This window comes from Sinohyriopsis cumingii, chromosome 11 (genome assembly GCF_028554795.1).
Source record: "Sinohyriopsis cumingii isolate HCF-2022 chromosome 11, ASM2855479v2, whole genome shotgun sequence".
Lineage (NCBI taxonomy): Eukaryota > Metazoa > Mollusca > Bivalvia > Unionida > Unionidae > Sinohyriopsis > Sinohyriopsis cumingii.
In genome coordinates this window covers 30075678-30090648 of record NC_142971.1, presented here as the reverse complement: position 1 = coordinate 30090648, position 14971 = coordinate 30075678, and positions in this window count along the sequence as shown.

Genomic DNA, 14971 nt, shown 5'->3' with positions numbered 1-14971 from the left:
CCGCTACTTCCAGATGATTCACGACAAAACCAAATACATGAAACACGTGGACGTCGTTCGAGAGGATTTGATCTTGGTCAATTACGAAGAAGATCTGGACTTTGTACAAGACGACCCTTTTGGAAATGTCATCATTGCGGCTTACGTGACAGCTCATGCTCGCTTAAAATTGTACGAAGCTTTAGAACTGTTAGAAGAACGCGTCCTGTACTTTGACACGGACAGTTGCATTTACATCCATCACCCGATTCAACAGCACCCTGACATCGAAGGAGACCGTTTAGGAGCCTGGACAGACGAGCATCCCGACGACAAGATTCTAAGTTTCGTCAGTGGCGGCCCCAAAAATTACGGCTACGAATACCGGGACAAACAAGGAGAAGTGCACACGACGTGCAAAGTGAAAGGACTGACTCTGAATCATCGTACCAGTCGAGTGGTCAACTTTGGGGTATTGAAAGAAGCCTTGCAATCGGGAGAGGATGGAAATTTTAAAGTGACCACCTATCAACCGAACAAGATTGTACGTTTACCCACTCACCACATCGTCAGTCGACCCTTGGAAAAAGTCTATCAAATTGTATACCAGAAGCGAGTGCGACTTCCCAATCACTTTACGTTGCCGTACGGTCACGTCGGTATTGGTCTGTACATAAAAAGGAACCCTAGGCAAGATCGATAGTTCATTGTTCATTGAAGTAACTTACCATGTCGTTGACGAAGAAGAAACCAGATTGGTTTGGCTTGGACCCAAGAGGTGGCCCAGTATGCACGAGAGTTATTCAAGGAAAAAGTTACTTTTCAACCCGTGTTAGTGACGGTGCCAGAAGAACCCGTCACCCAGGACGGGACTGTCGTGGACAGGCCTGAAAGACCCTTTCGGGAGGACACTTGTGTGACCTTACCCCCTACTATAGAACTGGTTAGAACTTTACCCAAAACATGTGGTTGTTGTACAGACACTTGTTTTTATTCCACGTTCATGGTTATCATGTGCCTTTTATTCTTGTACTTAAGCCTTTGGCTTTTATGTATTTTTGTCTTTCGTATTCATATTTGAAAAAAAAAACATTCAATAAACGTGTTCTGAAAAAGTATATAAACTCTTGTCTTGTTTGTTTTTCGTGTCACAAGTGACATTTCTCACACAATGGCTACCTCTGCTGTCTCTGCTCCCTCTTCCTCTACTGTCAAAGTCATCGACGAACACTTAGATCGTGCCAGTTGGGAGGCTTTGTATCTTCGCCATCCCTTTAACATGCTCATTGCTGGACCTAGCGGTTCAGGCAAAACTGAATTCGTCAAACGTTTGATCGAACATAAACATCATTTGATCGATCGACCACCTCAACGGATCGTGTGGTGTTACAAAGAGTGGCAATCGGCGTACAACCTCTTGCGAGAAAGTCAAGGCGATTCCATCGTGTTTGTGGAAGGCATTCCTAAAGAAGACGACGGCATCGTCTCTGACTCCCGTCAAACCCATTTGGTCATTTTCGACGACATGTTAGGAGAAGACGAAGAAGAAATTAAACTGTGGTTCACGCGCAAAGGGCATCACCGTAATGCCAGTGTCGTTTACATCACCCAAAATTTGTTTCAACAAAGTAAAGCCCATCGCACCATCAGTCTCAATGCGCATTACGTGGTCTTGTTTAAAAGCCCTCGAGATAAATCGCAAGTGCAAGTCTTAGCCAAACAGTTAGGAACGCCTTGGCTGACTCAGGCGTACGACGATGCCACTCAAACGCCACACGCCTATTTACTCGTCGATTTGAAACCTACGACTCCCGAGGATTTGCGATTTCGTACCCACTTGTTTCACCACTGGTGCCAAGACGGAGGGCCTGTCCTGTACACGTCTCCGTCCTCGACTTCATTTCACTCCCCATAAAAAAATCTATAAAAACCTCAGACCCTTTTTCGTCTGTCTCACACAGTGTGAACATGATGTCCCTTCAGTCGCATCTTCCCGTCAAATTGATTCGTGCCTTGTATGGCATCAGTCGAGAAAAAAATCCACAAACACGAGCTCGTGTCTTAGAAGCTAGTCTCAAAGAAGTCTTACGATGGTTCACGGTGACGGCACGTCAAATACTCCAAGGAATCATTCAGATTCCTCATCAAACCAAACGTTTTTTCGATCGAAACAAAGTCGCATTGGTCCAACTGGCCGATCCCCTCATCGACACTCAAACCAAAAAACAAATCATTTTGAAACCTGGAGGGAGCGGTACTCTAGGAGGGGTCATCATTCGCTCTCTCTTAAGATGGGATCCTAATGCCCCCAAAGTTATCCCCAAGACAAAAGTCCAACGAAGCCCCAAGAAGAAAAAGAAAAAGACCAGGTCCCCAAGGAGAACTTCTCCAGTGGCAGGACCCTCCTCTGACCAGACACCACCCCGGAAAAAGAAAAGAAGCCCCCAGAAAAAGAAACAGAAAAAGAAAAGTCCACAGAAGAAAACTAGTCGCAAGAGAGGCACTTCGGCCAGGACGCAACCTTACACTCGCAAACCACGATCTGCCACGGCAGTGACTACGTCTCCGGCATCCTCAAGTTTGTCCACTTCTCCGTTGATGACACCAGGAACTGAAGAGTACTTGGAGACGTTGATCACACCAAGAACTTCTCCGTTGATGACCCCCAAAAGAACTTCCCCAGTGGCAGGACCCTCCAATTTAGCGGCAGTGGCTGCTGCTCACAAAGTACCTTCTCCCAAAATCAAAGTCCATGAAAGATCGGGCATGTTACAAAGTTTACTGGATTTGTCCAAGCAAGAACTGGCTCGATTTAGTCCCTTGCGTACCCCTGCACGACGTGTCATGCCTGTCCTCAAACTAATACGACGTCAAGACAATCAGTGGCGACGCGTTCCAGTATAAAAAAGGCCTGTGACCAAGTAGGGGTATCAGTGAACTTGTAAAAGATGTCACCTCCAAGAAGCCAAAAAAGAAAGAGACAAAGGTAGACGCGTCATCCGACAAAGCGCTTAGCCAAGCATCGACATTACCCTAAGAAAAGACAGTCGTTCCAAGAAAAAGAGGCGTCAGCAAAGGGGAGGATTCCTTGGCGATTTTGGGAAAAACATTGTCACCTTTATGACAAAGCGATAGTCCCAAAAAAGATAAAAGGGTGTGTGTTAAGTCATCGACGTTAGTGTCTGTTTGGTGAATGTCCCGGAACCCACAAGCAAAGATGTCACCCTCCAGAAAACCCCAAGGAAAGAAAAGGAAAGGATTGCCTCCACGTTTAGTCAAACATGGGGACATGTTATCTGTCCTGTCCAAAGCTTCTCCACCCCTACGAAAAAAACTAATTCAATCAGCCTCCAAAGAGGTCATCGATACCGTGTGCGAATGTTGTTTGAACGTTTTGAAAGGCACGATCCCTTTGTCCAAACACCAGAAACAATGCTTAAGCAAACATCGTCACGTTCTTCGCCAAATGGTTCGAAAGAAAATTCCCATTCGTCAAAAGAAGAAGATGTTAGTCCAACGTGGAGGCATTTTGCCTCTCTTGTTAGGCCCCATACTGAAAGGAGTCTTGGGAACCATGTTGGGAGGACTGGTGGGAGCAAGATAAAAAGGCCCTCGGAAGTCCCAAGATCTCAGAATTGACCCCTGACAACCCCATGGAAGGACGAAAACTAGCTTTAGTGCCTTACAAACGATGGATGGAATACCATCGGTGGCAAGAACAACGTACCCCGCATTTACCTCCCAATCCCAATTTGAGCGAGATGTCCCAGTTACAACACGAATTGCAGTCCTTGATGGATCGCCAAGATTTGTCCGAAACAGAAAAATCGCAAAAGTACGGTCAACTCTTGCAACGACTGCAACTCTTTCACCAGAAAGCTTTAGACGAAATAGCTCTACCCACTCTGAAAGATTTTAAGACCTTGATGAAAAGTCCAGCACCATCAGCAGTACCAGGACCAGTACCACCACTACCCGTGACCAAGACAGAAAAAGAAGAAGAAGAAGGGTTTCAAACTCCACCCGAAAAAGTACGCAAGTTAACAACACCACCTACCTCCAGAATTGGATGGATTAAAAAGATGAAGGCCACCCCTTCTTCATCACAAGAGAAAAAGAAAGTGAAGACAGAAGTGAAGACAGAAGTGAAACAAGAACTGATATCCCCCGCTCAGACATCCTCCTCCTCTTCAACACCTATTGCCGGTCGCACACGCAAAGCATTGCAATCCAAGAAAATACCCCAAGAGAAAAAGAGTAGCATCCTCCAAGAGTGGGTGCCTTATTAACACACCAACCAACACAAAAAATGGAAAAAGTCTTAGCCAGCATTTACTACAATCCCTCGCATCCTGCAGGTTACGCAGGAGTTCAAAAATTGTATCGTGCTGCCAAAACGCGACTGAAAAGTCTCTGTTTACCTCAAGTGCAACGATGGTTACAAGAACAAGCTACCTACGCTTTACACAAACCCATTCGACGCAAGTTTGCCAGAAGTCGCACCCGAGTGGAAGGCATCGATCATCAATGGCAAGCCGATTTAGCCGATGTCTCTCATTTGGCCAGCTACAATCGTGGCTACAAATATTTGTTTTGTGTCATCGACGTCTTTTCCAAATTTGCCTGAGTCGTGCCCTTGACTTCCAAATCGAGCAGCGAGTTAGTGCGAGCCCTGCAACGGGTGTTGAAACAAAGTGGTCGTCACCCTCTTCGATGGCAAACGGACAAAGGCACCGAATTTCTGAACCAAGCTTTCCAAAAAGAATTAAAGAAACGTGACATTCATTTTTTTTACCACCGAGAATCCCGAAACCAAAGCCAGCATCGTGGAACGTTTTCAACGCACTTTGAAAGAACGCATGTGGAAATATTTTACGCATCACCACACTCTGAAGTACATCGACATCTTACCGCACCTGGTGCAAGCGTACAACCAATCTTACCATCGAAGCATCGGACGTGCCCCGCAAGACGTGACTCCCGACAACGAAGTGTTGGTGTTTGAGCGTCTGTTCGGTACGTCCCCGACGAGGGCTGTCCCCAAGAAAAGTGGAGAGTTGGCCGTAGGAGATTGGGTGCGCATTGGCAAAACCAAACGCACTTTTGACAAAGTTTACTTACCTAACTGGACGACCGAATTGTTTCGCGTCACTGGACGAGTGCATGGCCGTCATCCTGCCGTCTATAAATTGGAAGACATGAACGGAGAAGTGCTCAAAGGAACGTTTTATTTGCCCGAGTTACAACGTGTGACCAAAAAAGAAGACGACGTGTACGACATCGAAAGCATTCTCGAACGCAGAACCCGTAAAGTGGGCAAACGACGTGTCAAAGAAGTCAAAGTACGTTGGAAAGGATATCCACCCAGTTTTGATTCTTGGATCGACGCTTCGCAAGTCATCGACTATAAAAAGAAGTGACCATCATGCCTTTTCACACAGCAGACGCAGCTACGTCGACCATTCCTCCTTCCCCTAGTTCTTCTGTGCAAGATTTACAAAAACAACCCTTGTGGGTGTGGTGTGGAGAACGTGTGCCTAAAACGCAAATCGTCTTTTTCTGCCAAATCTTCGTGGTGTATTGTGTCATCGGGGCAGCCATTGCCAATCTGAGTTTGCAACAAGGAGACAAACAATTGTGGACCATTTTATTGAGCAGTTGCATCGGTTACCTGCTTCCCAATCCCTCCCTGAAATTCTCCTCGAACGGGAACCACGGGAACCTTGTGTCCAGTGCCAGTGCCAGTCACCACTCCAACCACAATCAGAACCCCATTTTGGGCGGAGACACTGCTCTGACGTCCAGTAACCCCTCGGACAGCCACAGAACTCTGGAATTATGAGTCACCAAAACCAATTTTACTTGACCTTACCCAGTGACAGTTCCATGGAGGTGTTCCCCAACAACATGTTGTGCTGTTACACGGCCAAATTACCTCAAGCCATCCAGTTAGATCACGAAGCCCATTGGGAAATGGCTTTGGTAGAAATGATTCACCCTACACAAATCCAAAACATCACCGAAAAGCAAAACTTTTTTGAGGTCGAAATCCTGAACGAACAATTACAAAAGACCATGAATGAAATCGGCGGGTTTTCAGGGATCACAACACAAGCCAGCAATCCAGCCTTCAAAATCTACACCTTGAAAATTCCACCAGGGTTTTATTTTAGTGGCCAACATTTGGTGGACACTATTGCGGACAGGTTCGAGGTAGCCTTTGGCAAAGCCCTGAACAAACATCCTAAACGTGTCACCCTGGAGTACCATAAAGTGGCTCGTCGCTTACTGATGAAATTTCAGGATACTCAACTGTTGTCCTTCAGATTCAATGGTAGTTTGTTTGAAATTTTGGGTGGACATGCAGAAATGGTCGCACACAATATGAGCCCCAAGATCAATAATAATATGGATTTTTACAAAGCTTTTGGAAAACCGGTAGAACTGAACCAAGGACTGAATTTAATGTTTGTATACTCCGATGTGGTGGAGTACAACGTAGTGGAACACACCTCTGTGCCATTACTGCGTGTCATTCCTTTCAAAGTGGATAGTACCACGACCAGTGACCAGGAAGGTGGGAACACTTACCACGTCCACCGCGAATTTGTACATCCTCATGATTTACCCGTCAGCAAGTCGTATTTGGACACGGTCAACATTGCTATAAAAGGAGATTTGGGACAAAATATTCCATTCACCAAAGGAAAAGTCACGGTGAAACTCCATTTTCGAAAAAGGTTTTCTCACGACTCGTAAGTAAGTCATGTATCCAGTGTACCGAGGGGTTGCACGACAGCGAGGACACGGTTTAGGAGATATGTTAAAATCGGCCTCTCGTTCGGTGGCCCCGGTGTTGAAACCGATGGTGACACGCGGATTGCACGCCTTGAAAGATGCGGCACTGACGCAAGGCAAAGAATTTCTCCAAAATGTCATCATCGACAAACAAAACCCTAAAGAAGCCTTCATGAGGGCAGGCAAAAATGTCTTGCTGCAAACGGGTAAAGACCTTTTGGGCCGCCGAGAAACACCTATAAATGCCCTGCACGCTACCGAGTCAGGCATTCAGCAAGGACAAGGCAGAAAGAGACGACGAAGAAAACACCCTTTCACCAGACTTCAAGCTAGAAAGGCCAAGAAAAGAAGAACCGATCGAGACTTAGACTTTTCGATTATTGAGAGAGAACAGAACAAAAAAAAAATGATGCACCGAGAGTCTTGCGCTTGTTCCAAGACGGAACTGGATCTGTTTGCCATGCCCCCCACCATGATGACCATGCAAGAATCCCAGTGGGTGGAATTTCACCCCGTCTCCTCATTGACCGATTCCGCTCCCATCGAGTTTGAAATCAAGGGACAGCCCGAAGATTACATCGATCTGAATAGCAGTTATTTGTACTTGAAAGTCCAAGTTGTAGATAAGGATGGTAATGGAGTAGAAGACACTGAAAATATAGCTCCCGTCAACAATTTCATGCATTCCTTGTTCAGCTCAGTGGACTTGTACTTGAATAACAAACTAGTCAGCAGCAGCATGGATACTTACCCTTACCGTGCCTACCCGGAAAATCTCTTGACGTATGGAATAGATGCCAAGGATACTCATCTCAATGCCTGCGTGCTGTGGGAACCTGACGAAGCGACCAAGTTCGACCTTGTAGATGGAAGCAATCCCGGCTTTGAGCAAAGAGAAAGCAAAATCTTATATAAGAAGAGTTTAGAACTGATGGATCGTTTGCATTTGGACATGTGGATGCAAGAGAAATATTTGCTGAACGGTGTCAATGTCCGCTTGAGACTGAATCGCAGCAGTACCGCTTTCCATTTGTTGGCTGGTGGTGATGCTATTAAGAATGGCAATCCTAAAAGCAAAATCGAGGAGGCCAAACTCTACGTACGACGCGTGGAAGTGTTGCCTAAAGTGGGAAACGACATCAGTCAGACGTTGAGCAGAACGACCGCCAAGTATCCGATACGTCGCGTGGAAGTGAAAACGTTCACCATTCCCGTTGGACATCATTCCATGATCGAAGATCATCTGTTTCAAGGACAGTTACCCAAACGTTTAATCCTTGGTATGGTCGAGAATGAAGCCTTCAACGGAGCCTTCGCTAAAAATCCTTTCAACACTTCAATGTGAAGAAAATCGAAGTCAGTCGCGATGGCAAGACCTTGTGTACCCGACCTTTCGAACCTGACTTTGCCAAGAAGAATTACTTGAGGTCGTAGTTGTCCCTGTACGAAGCCACTGGCCAGTTAGGAACCAACACCAGTCACGGCATTACGTAGGACGATTATGCAGGAGGCTATGCTTTACGGGCTTTCGATTTCACTCCAGACCAAGGCAGCGACGAGGGACATTTCCACCCTATAAAATCTGGCCAGATTCGTGTGGAAATTCGGTTTACTACAAATCTAACAGAGACGGTGAACGTCCTCCTGTATGCAGAATTCGATAATACGATAGAAATCAACAGTTTGAGAGAAGTCATTTTAGATTACTAGAAGCCATGGAAGACTGTTCTCCCTCTTTACCTAGTGGAGAAATTTTGGAGATGGAATGTGAGGAGACCATGGAAAAAGAAGAAGTGATCATGATGAAATCAAGATGGCCAGAACAAGAAGCCCATTTAGTCTCCTGTTTTGCCAAACACTTGGTCGAAAAAATGACGGAATTGATCAAGAAAAATTGCTATGGATGTCAAAACGATCATCCCAGTCAAATTCAACACGATAAATGCCTGATGTTGAGTCAAGAAGAAAAATTGGACGAGTATCTGGACGAGGCTTGGAGTCTCATCTCGGACAAAGACGTGTTGCATCAGTGGTATAAAGACTTGCGTGAACATTCTTGTCCACCATTAACCACTCAAGAGATCCATCGTATCGAAGCTCTCCTGAATCAGAGTGAGGAGACGAAACGAAGAAACGGTTATTTGTCAGACATTTTCAAGCAAAAAGTCAGGATCGAATTGATGACATATTATTACCTGTGAAGAAGAAAAATACACAAATCAATGGATACCTGGGAACTTTATTACCTTTTGAACCACAGTTCGTATACAGCTTCTTGGAATCCTGTCATCTGTGCTAAAGATGAACTCCCTCATCGCAAACCTAAAGACCATCAAGCTTACGTGATCAACACGGACGACAGTCATCTCCCAGGAACCCACTGGGTAGCCGTCTACTTTCCTCAAGAAGGATGTGTGGAATATTTCGATTCGTACGGATTGCCCCCTTTGGAAGACGATATCATTGACTTTATGAGAAGAAATGCTCAGACCACCCGATTCAATAACGTGAAATTACAAGGCACAGATTCCTTGGTGTGTGGACAATATTGTGTGTATTTTCTGCATCATCGCAGCCTGGGCTATTCCTTAGAACATTTAGTGACTCATTTTGATCCCCGTTCTTCTTCAAGAAATGATGTGAAAGTAGATCGATGGTTTTGTGACCATTATGCTTATCTTTTGTCTCAAGCTAGGAAACGTAGTGTCCATCAATGGCCTAATGATTTCCAAAAGTGGAAATCACAATTTCATTCACAACGTTGTCAGCCCTGTTTAAAGTAGATTGTCAATTGAGAAAAAATGTTTGTGATTTGAAAAGACTGTTTGATGTTATATTGTTGGATTATTGTTAAAAATGTTAGAGTTGTTGTTGTTAAGTGTTAAGTGATTTTTTGAATAAAAAATGTTGTGTTTTGAAAAAAATGCCTTTGTCTTTTGTTTAGCTATAAGAATGTTGGATTGATGCTCTTTCATTTCTTACTATCCCTCTCATGACACTCACTGAACGTTGCGGCTCGAAAACCGTGTGGGGGGATGTTTTCCTTCACGTCTGCGCTTTGACTTTAAGAACCGGGGGTTGTTTCCAGTCTAACCATCCATTGTCGACTCATCCTCCTAAGAAGATGTGCTCCAAACTAGCTAAACTCAACGAAGCCTACGTGAATTTGCATAGGGTCAGACACAGTCTGATACCAAAGCCAGAAGAAATAGAGAATGTGAGAATGTTAAAAATCACTGAAGACCTAATAGAAGAGCTCTTCAGAGAAGAAATGAACAGGGAAAAAGAAGAATGGACAGAGAAGTACAGACTTCAGAGACAGCAGCAACAACAACAACAGCAGCAGCAGCAGCAGCAACCTGAAGCTGACAGAGGCTTTGTCGATTGTCGTATCGACACCAAAGAGTTCTTCTTCTCTTTCCGAAGAAGCAGACCTATCGCCAGAAAGTCTATCCTCAGAGGACATCGCATTCTTAGAAACTAAAAAAGAATGCCATAGCAAACAAAAAAACAGCCCTTTTCAGGGCTACCCAATACTCTAGAAAAGAAATAACCATCCATTTGCCAATGTGTGTAGGTAGAGTAGTGTGAAAATAAACACTAACTCTTTATTGATAGTGAGAGTGTATGTGTTTGTGTGTTTGTGTTAGTAACAGTTCACGTAAGTTTGGGTCAATAGTAGATTAAAATAATGTCTTTTTTTGGTGTTTGAGGTGTATATTTGGGGTTAGATTGGATTGCTTTGCGTATGTGGATAGTCTATTGAAGTGATTTATAAAAAATTTTAAAATAATGATCGGTAGCATAAAAAGTGAGTGAGTGTTTCTTTTAGGTCCGCGCGTTGTTGCTTTTTGGTCATGATCTAGGTAAGATCAATTTTATGTTTTTTAGGGGATGTTTTCCATCACGTCCGCGCTTTCATTATAAATTGAAACTCGTTCGGCAGTCTAGCTACCCTTGTTGATTGATCAACACCAAAAATGAACACGAGACTGGAGAAACTGTTGAAACTTCATGTGCATCTGGAATATGCCAGGCACATATTAAGTGAACTGGCCGCGGAAGCCATTGTCGAAGAGGGAAGGATAAAAGAGGAGGAAAGAAGAAACAAAGAAGAGGAGGAGAGAAGATATAAAGAAGAAGAGGAAAGAAGATACAAAGAGGAGGAGAGAAGATACAAAGAAGAGGAGGAGGAAAAGGAGAGAAGAAGAAAAAATTTCAGAATCCCAGAAACCGAAAATTGGGATTCTGAAGCCACATATCCTGCCTCTGCTCTCTCCCCCAAAAAGGTAAAAAGTAACTGGGGGACAAGATGTGTATGTGGCGCCAGGCCTGGAAGGTGCCACCATTAACCAGGTGTCCATGAAGTTAAAAAAAAAACCCCAGCCCTTTTCAGGGCTACCCAATACTCTAGAAAAGAAATAACGATCGATTTGCCAATGTGTGTAGGTAGAGTAGTGTGATTATAAACACTAACTCTTTTTGAAAAAAATGTGAGGGTATGTGTTTGTGTGATGGTGTTTGTAAGAGCTCAGGTATGGTTGTGTGAATAGTAGATTATGGGTTTCTTTATTGTTTATTTTGTGTGTTTGTGTTTGTGTTTGTGTTTGTAACTGCTCACGTAAGTTTGTGTAAATAGTAGATTATGGGTTTGTTTATTGTTTCTTAGCGTATGTGGAGAGTATAGTTTTGGTTTTATTATATGAAATGAGAAAGTATGGGATGTTTTCCTTCACGTCCGCGCGTTGTTTGGTCATGATCTAGGTAAGATAAATTTTATGTTTTTTAGGGGATGTTTTCCATCACGTCCGCGCTTTCACTATAAGAACCCACCAAGTTTGTCGTTGGAACCATTCTACGGAAGAACCCAAGAAAATGAGTATTGAACTATTTAATGAGCTAAAGGATAGTTGGTACTGGATGACAGATGCAGCCTATGTGGTGGAAAGGCTAGGGAAGGAGTGGATGCATGAAGTTACTAAGGACTTTGTCAAAAGTCAAGTGACGAGTCTAAAACTTGCCAGGGATCTGATTGTGGACATGATTGAAGAGGAAGTTAAAAAGTTAAGAGGCTTCATAAAACTTGACTATGTGAAAGTAGGTAAACTGAAAGAGGCCCTTGATTATGCTATTGAAGTGAGGTGTTTTTTAAAAGATATTTTGGAGTGGACTGAGTGGTCCTATGTGAAATGGGGTTTAAACCAATGATGAAAGCAGAGGAGATGATGAGGAAAGTGATGAGAGAACAAGTCAAGATAATAAAAGAAAAGTGGTCAAAGGAAAGAAAAGAAGAAGAAAATAGAAAAAAAAGGATGAACTAGAAAAACTGAACGCAAACTGGATGAAAATCCAAGAGAAGTTCCGGGCCATGGGCCACCCGGACTGGTTGCCGGAAACAGAAAAGAAGAAGAAAGGAATGATGGACAAAATAAGAGGATGGTGGAAGAAGTTAAGAAGTTAAAAGAAGAAGAAGAAAAACCCAAAGGCCCTTTTCAGGGCCAGCCATATTTATCGAAAAGAGATAGCCTTTCAATTGCCTACCCCTTTTTTAAAAAAATTTAAAAAAAAAAAAATCCCAAAAGCCCAAACTCTATTCCCCATGTTAATTTCCCCTTGTCGCTAGACAGACCCACACTATAGTTCCATGTTAAATTCCCCTTGTCGCTAGAGTGACCCACGATTTATTCCCCATGTTAATTTCCCTTGTCGCTAATCTGACCCACGATTTTTCGCCATGTTAAATTTCCATTGTCGCTAATCTGACCCAGGGGGGTCTGTAATGCTAATTCCCATTGTCGCTAATGTATCCCCATTTACTACTAATTACTAATAACATTGACTCTAGGTAGATAAAACATTTGACTCTAGGTAGATAAAACATATCTCAGTTTTACGAAGGCTTCTTTTTCTTCTTCTTTCAGGAGATCTTTAAATTCTTTGGATGAACAAGATTTCATTTTATGCAGGGCATAATCTGTGTAATTGTTAGTTTATTAGATCAGTCTTTGGATAATGTGGGCTACTTATGAACGGCATACTCTGTGTTCTTTCTAGTTTATTAGATCAGTCTTTGGGAGATGTGGGCTACTTATGAAGGGCATAATCTGTGTAATTGTTAGCTTATTAGATCAGTCTTTGGGATATGTGGGCTACTTATGAAGGGCAGAATCTGTGTACTTGCTAGTTTGTTAGATCGGTCTTTGGGAGATGTGGGCTACTTATGAAGGGCAGAATCTGTGTAATTGTTAGTTTATTAGATCAGTCTTTGGGAGATGTGGGCTACTTATGAAGGGCATAATCTGTGTAATTGTTAGCTTATTAGATCAGTCTTTGGGAGATGTGGGCTAGTTATGAAGGGCAGAATCTGTGTACTTGCTAGTTTATTAGATCAGTCTTTGGGAAATGTGGGCTACTTATGAAGGGCAGAATCTGAGTACTTGCTAGTTTATGAGATCAGTCTTTGGGAGATGTGGGCTACTTATGAAGGGCAGAATCTGTGTAATTGTTAGTTTATTAGATCAGTCTTTGGGAGATGTGGGCTACTTATGAAGGGTACAATCTGTGTAATTGTTAGTTTATTAGATCAGTCTTTGGGAGATGTGGGCTACTTATGAAGGGCATAATCTGTACTTATGAAGGGCAGAATCTGTGTAATTGTTAGTTTATTAGATCAGTCTTTGGGAGATGTGGGCTACTTATGAAGGGCAGAATCTGTGTACTTGCTAGTTTATTAGATCAGTCTTTGGGCGATGTGGGCTACTTATGAAGGGCATAATCTGTGTAATTGTTAGTTTATTAGATCAGTCTTTGGGAGATGTGAGCTACTTATGAAGGGCATAATCTGTGTAATTGTTAGTTTATTACATCAGTCTTTGGGAGATGTGGGCTACTTATGAAGGGCAGAATCTGTGTAATTGTTTGTTTATTAGATCAGTCTTTGGGAGATGTGGGCTACTTATGAAGGGCAGAATCTGTGTACTTGCTAGTCTACAACAGGCAATAGTATATTGTGTACCCTTCAATTCTGTCCTTTCCAGAAAGAAGATGCCCTCTGCTAAAATGGCTGCAGAGACCAGAGATTTCCTGTTCGATATTTGCTTTCGCTTGGGGCAACCAACTACATACATACATACATAAATACATACATACATACATACATACATACATACATACATGCATGCATGCATGCATGCATACATATACATATAGAAACATATACATATATAGATATACATATAGAAACATATAGATATACATACACACACACACACACACACACACATATATATATATATATATATATATATATATATATATATATATATATATATATATATATATATATATTCTATTATTGTGAAAGACACGAATCTGTTCGCTGTGAAACTGGTACTATTAATTATCTTGATTTGTGGCATTTCATTATTTATTAGTCTGTATCATTATTGGTTGGTCGATGTATTGGCTAATTGATTGATTATCAAATCGATGTAATATTTGATTTATTAATTGCGGCTTAGAATTGGTCTTTGCTTATCTTTACTTTGCATTTATAACTTCCATTTATAAGAAGACACAAAACATTAATGATTAATTCTGGAATACTTACTAGAATATTTTTATTAATAGATGCCCTGGAGAACATAATACAACATCAGGTCTTTGGAGGATCATGTAATAGATGCTTACAAACGTAAAAATAATTACTAAGGATTCTGATCAATTGAAGATTGGAAAAAGTCTTACAGTACCATACGATTTCAGCAATGTATTTAAGATTCCAAGTTAGACTAACTTATATTCTGGTGGTGATGGCAGATTTTTGTTATCATTTGATATAATAAACAATGTACAAAATCTATTGTTTGTCCATATTGAAAACAAATTAACTTGATTTATCAGCATCTAGCAAGTTGTTAGAATGATTGTTTACATATTGATAGCTATCTATAAATCTGTTTGCTCTCTTTACAAAAACGTATTTGTACTATTTTTCGAATCTGTCGGCTATGCAATCCTTTTTAAACTAAATGCATTTTCATGATTATTTGGTACGTCTCGATCTGGATCGTTTCATCGGAGACGTTAACATACAGACGAGAATGATGAGTGATATATATTTCGGATATTTGTAATTTAATTCCACTGTCCACGTGCAAAACATCTGTATTTTCCAGTCACGTGATCATGATAT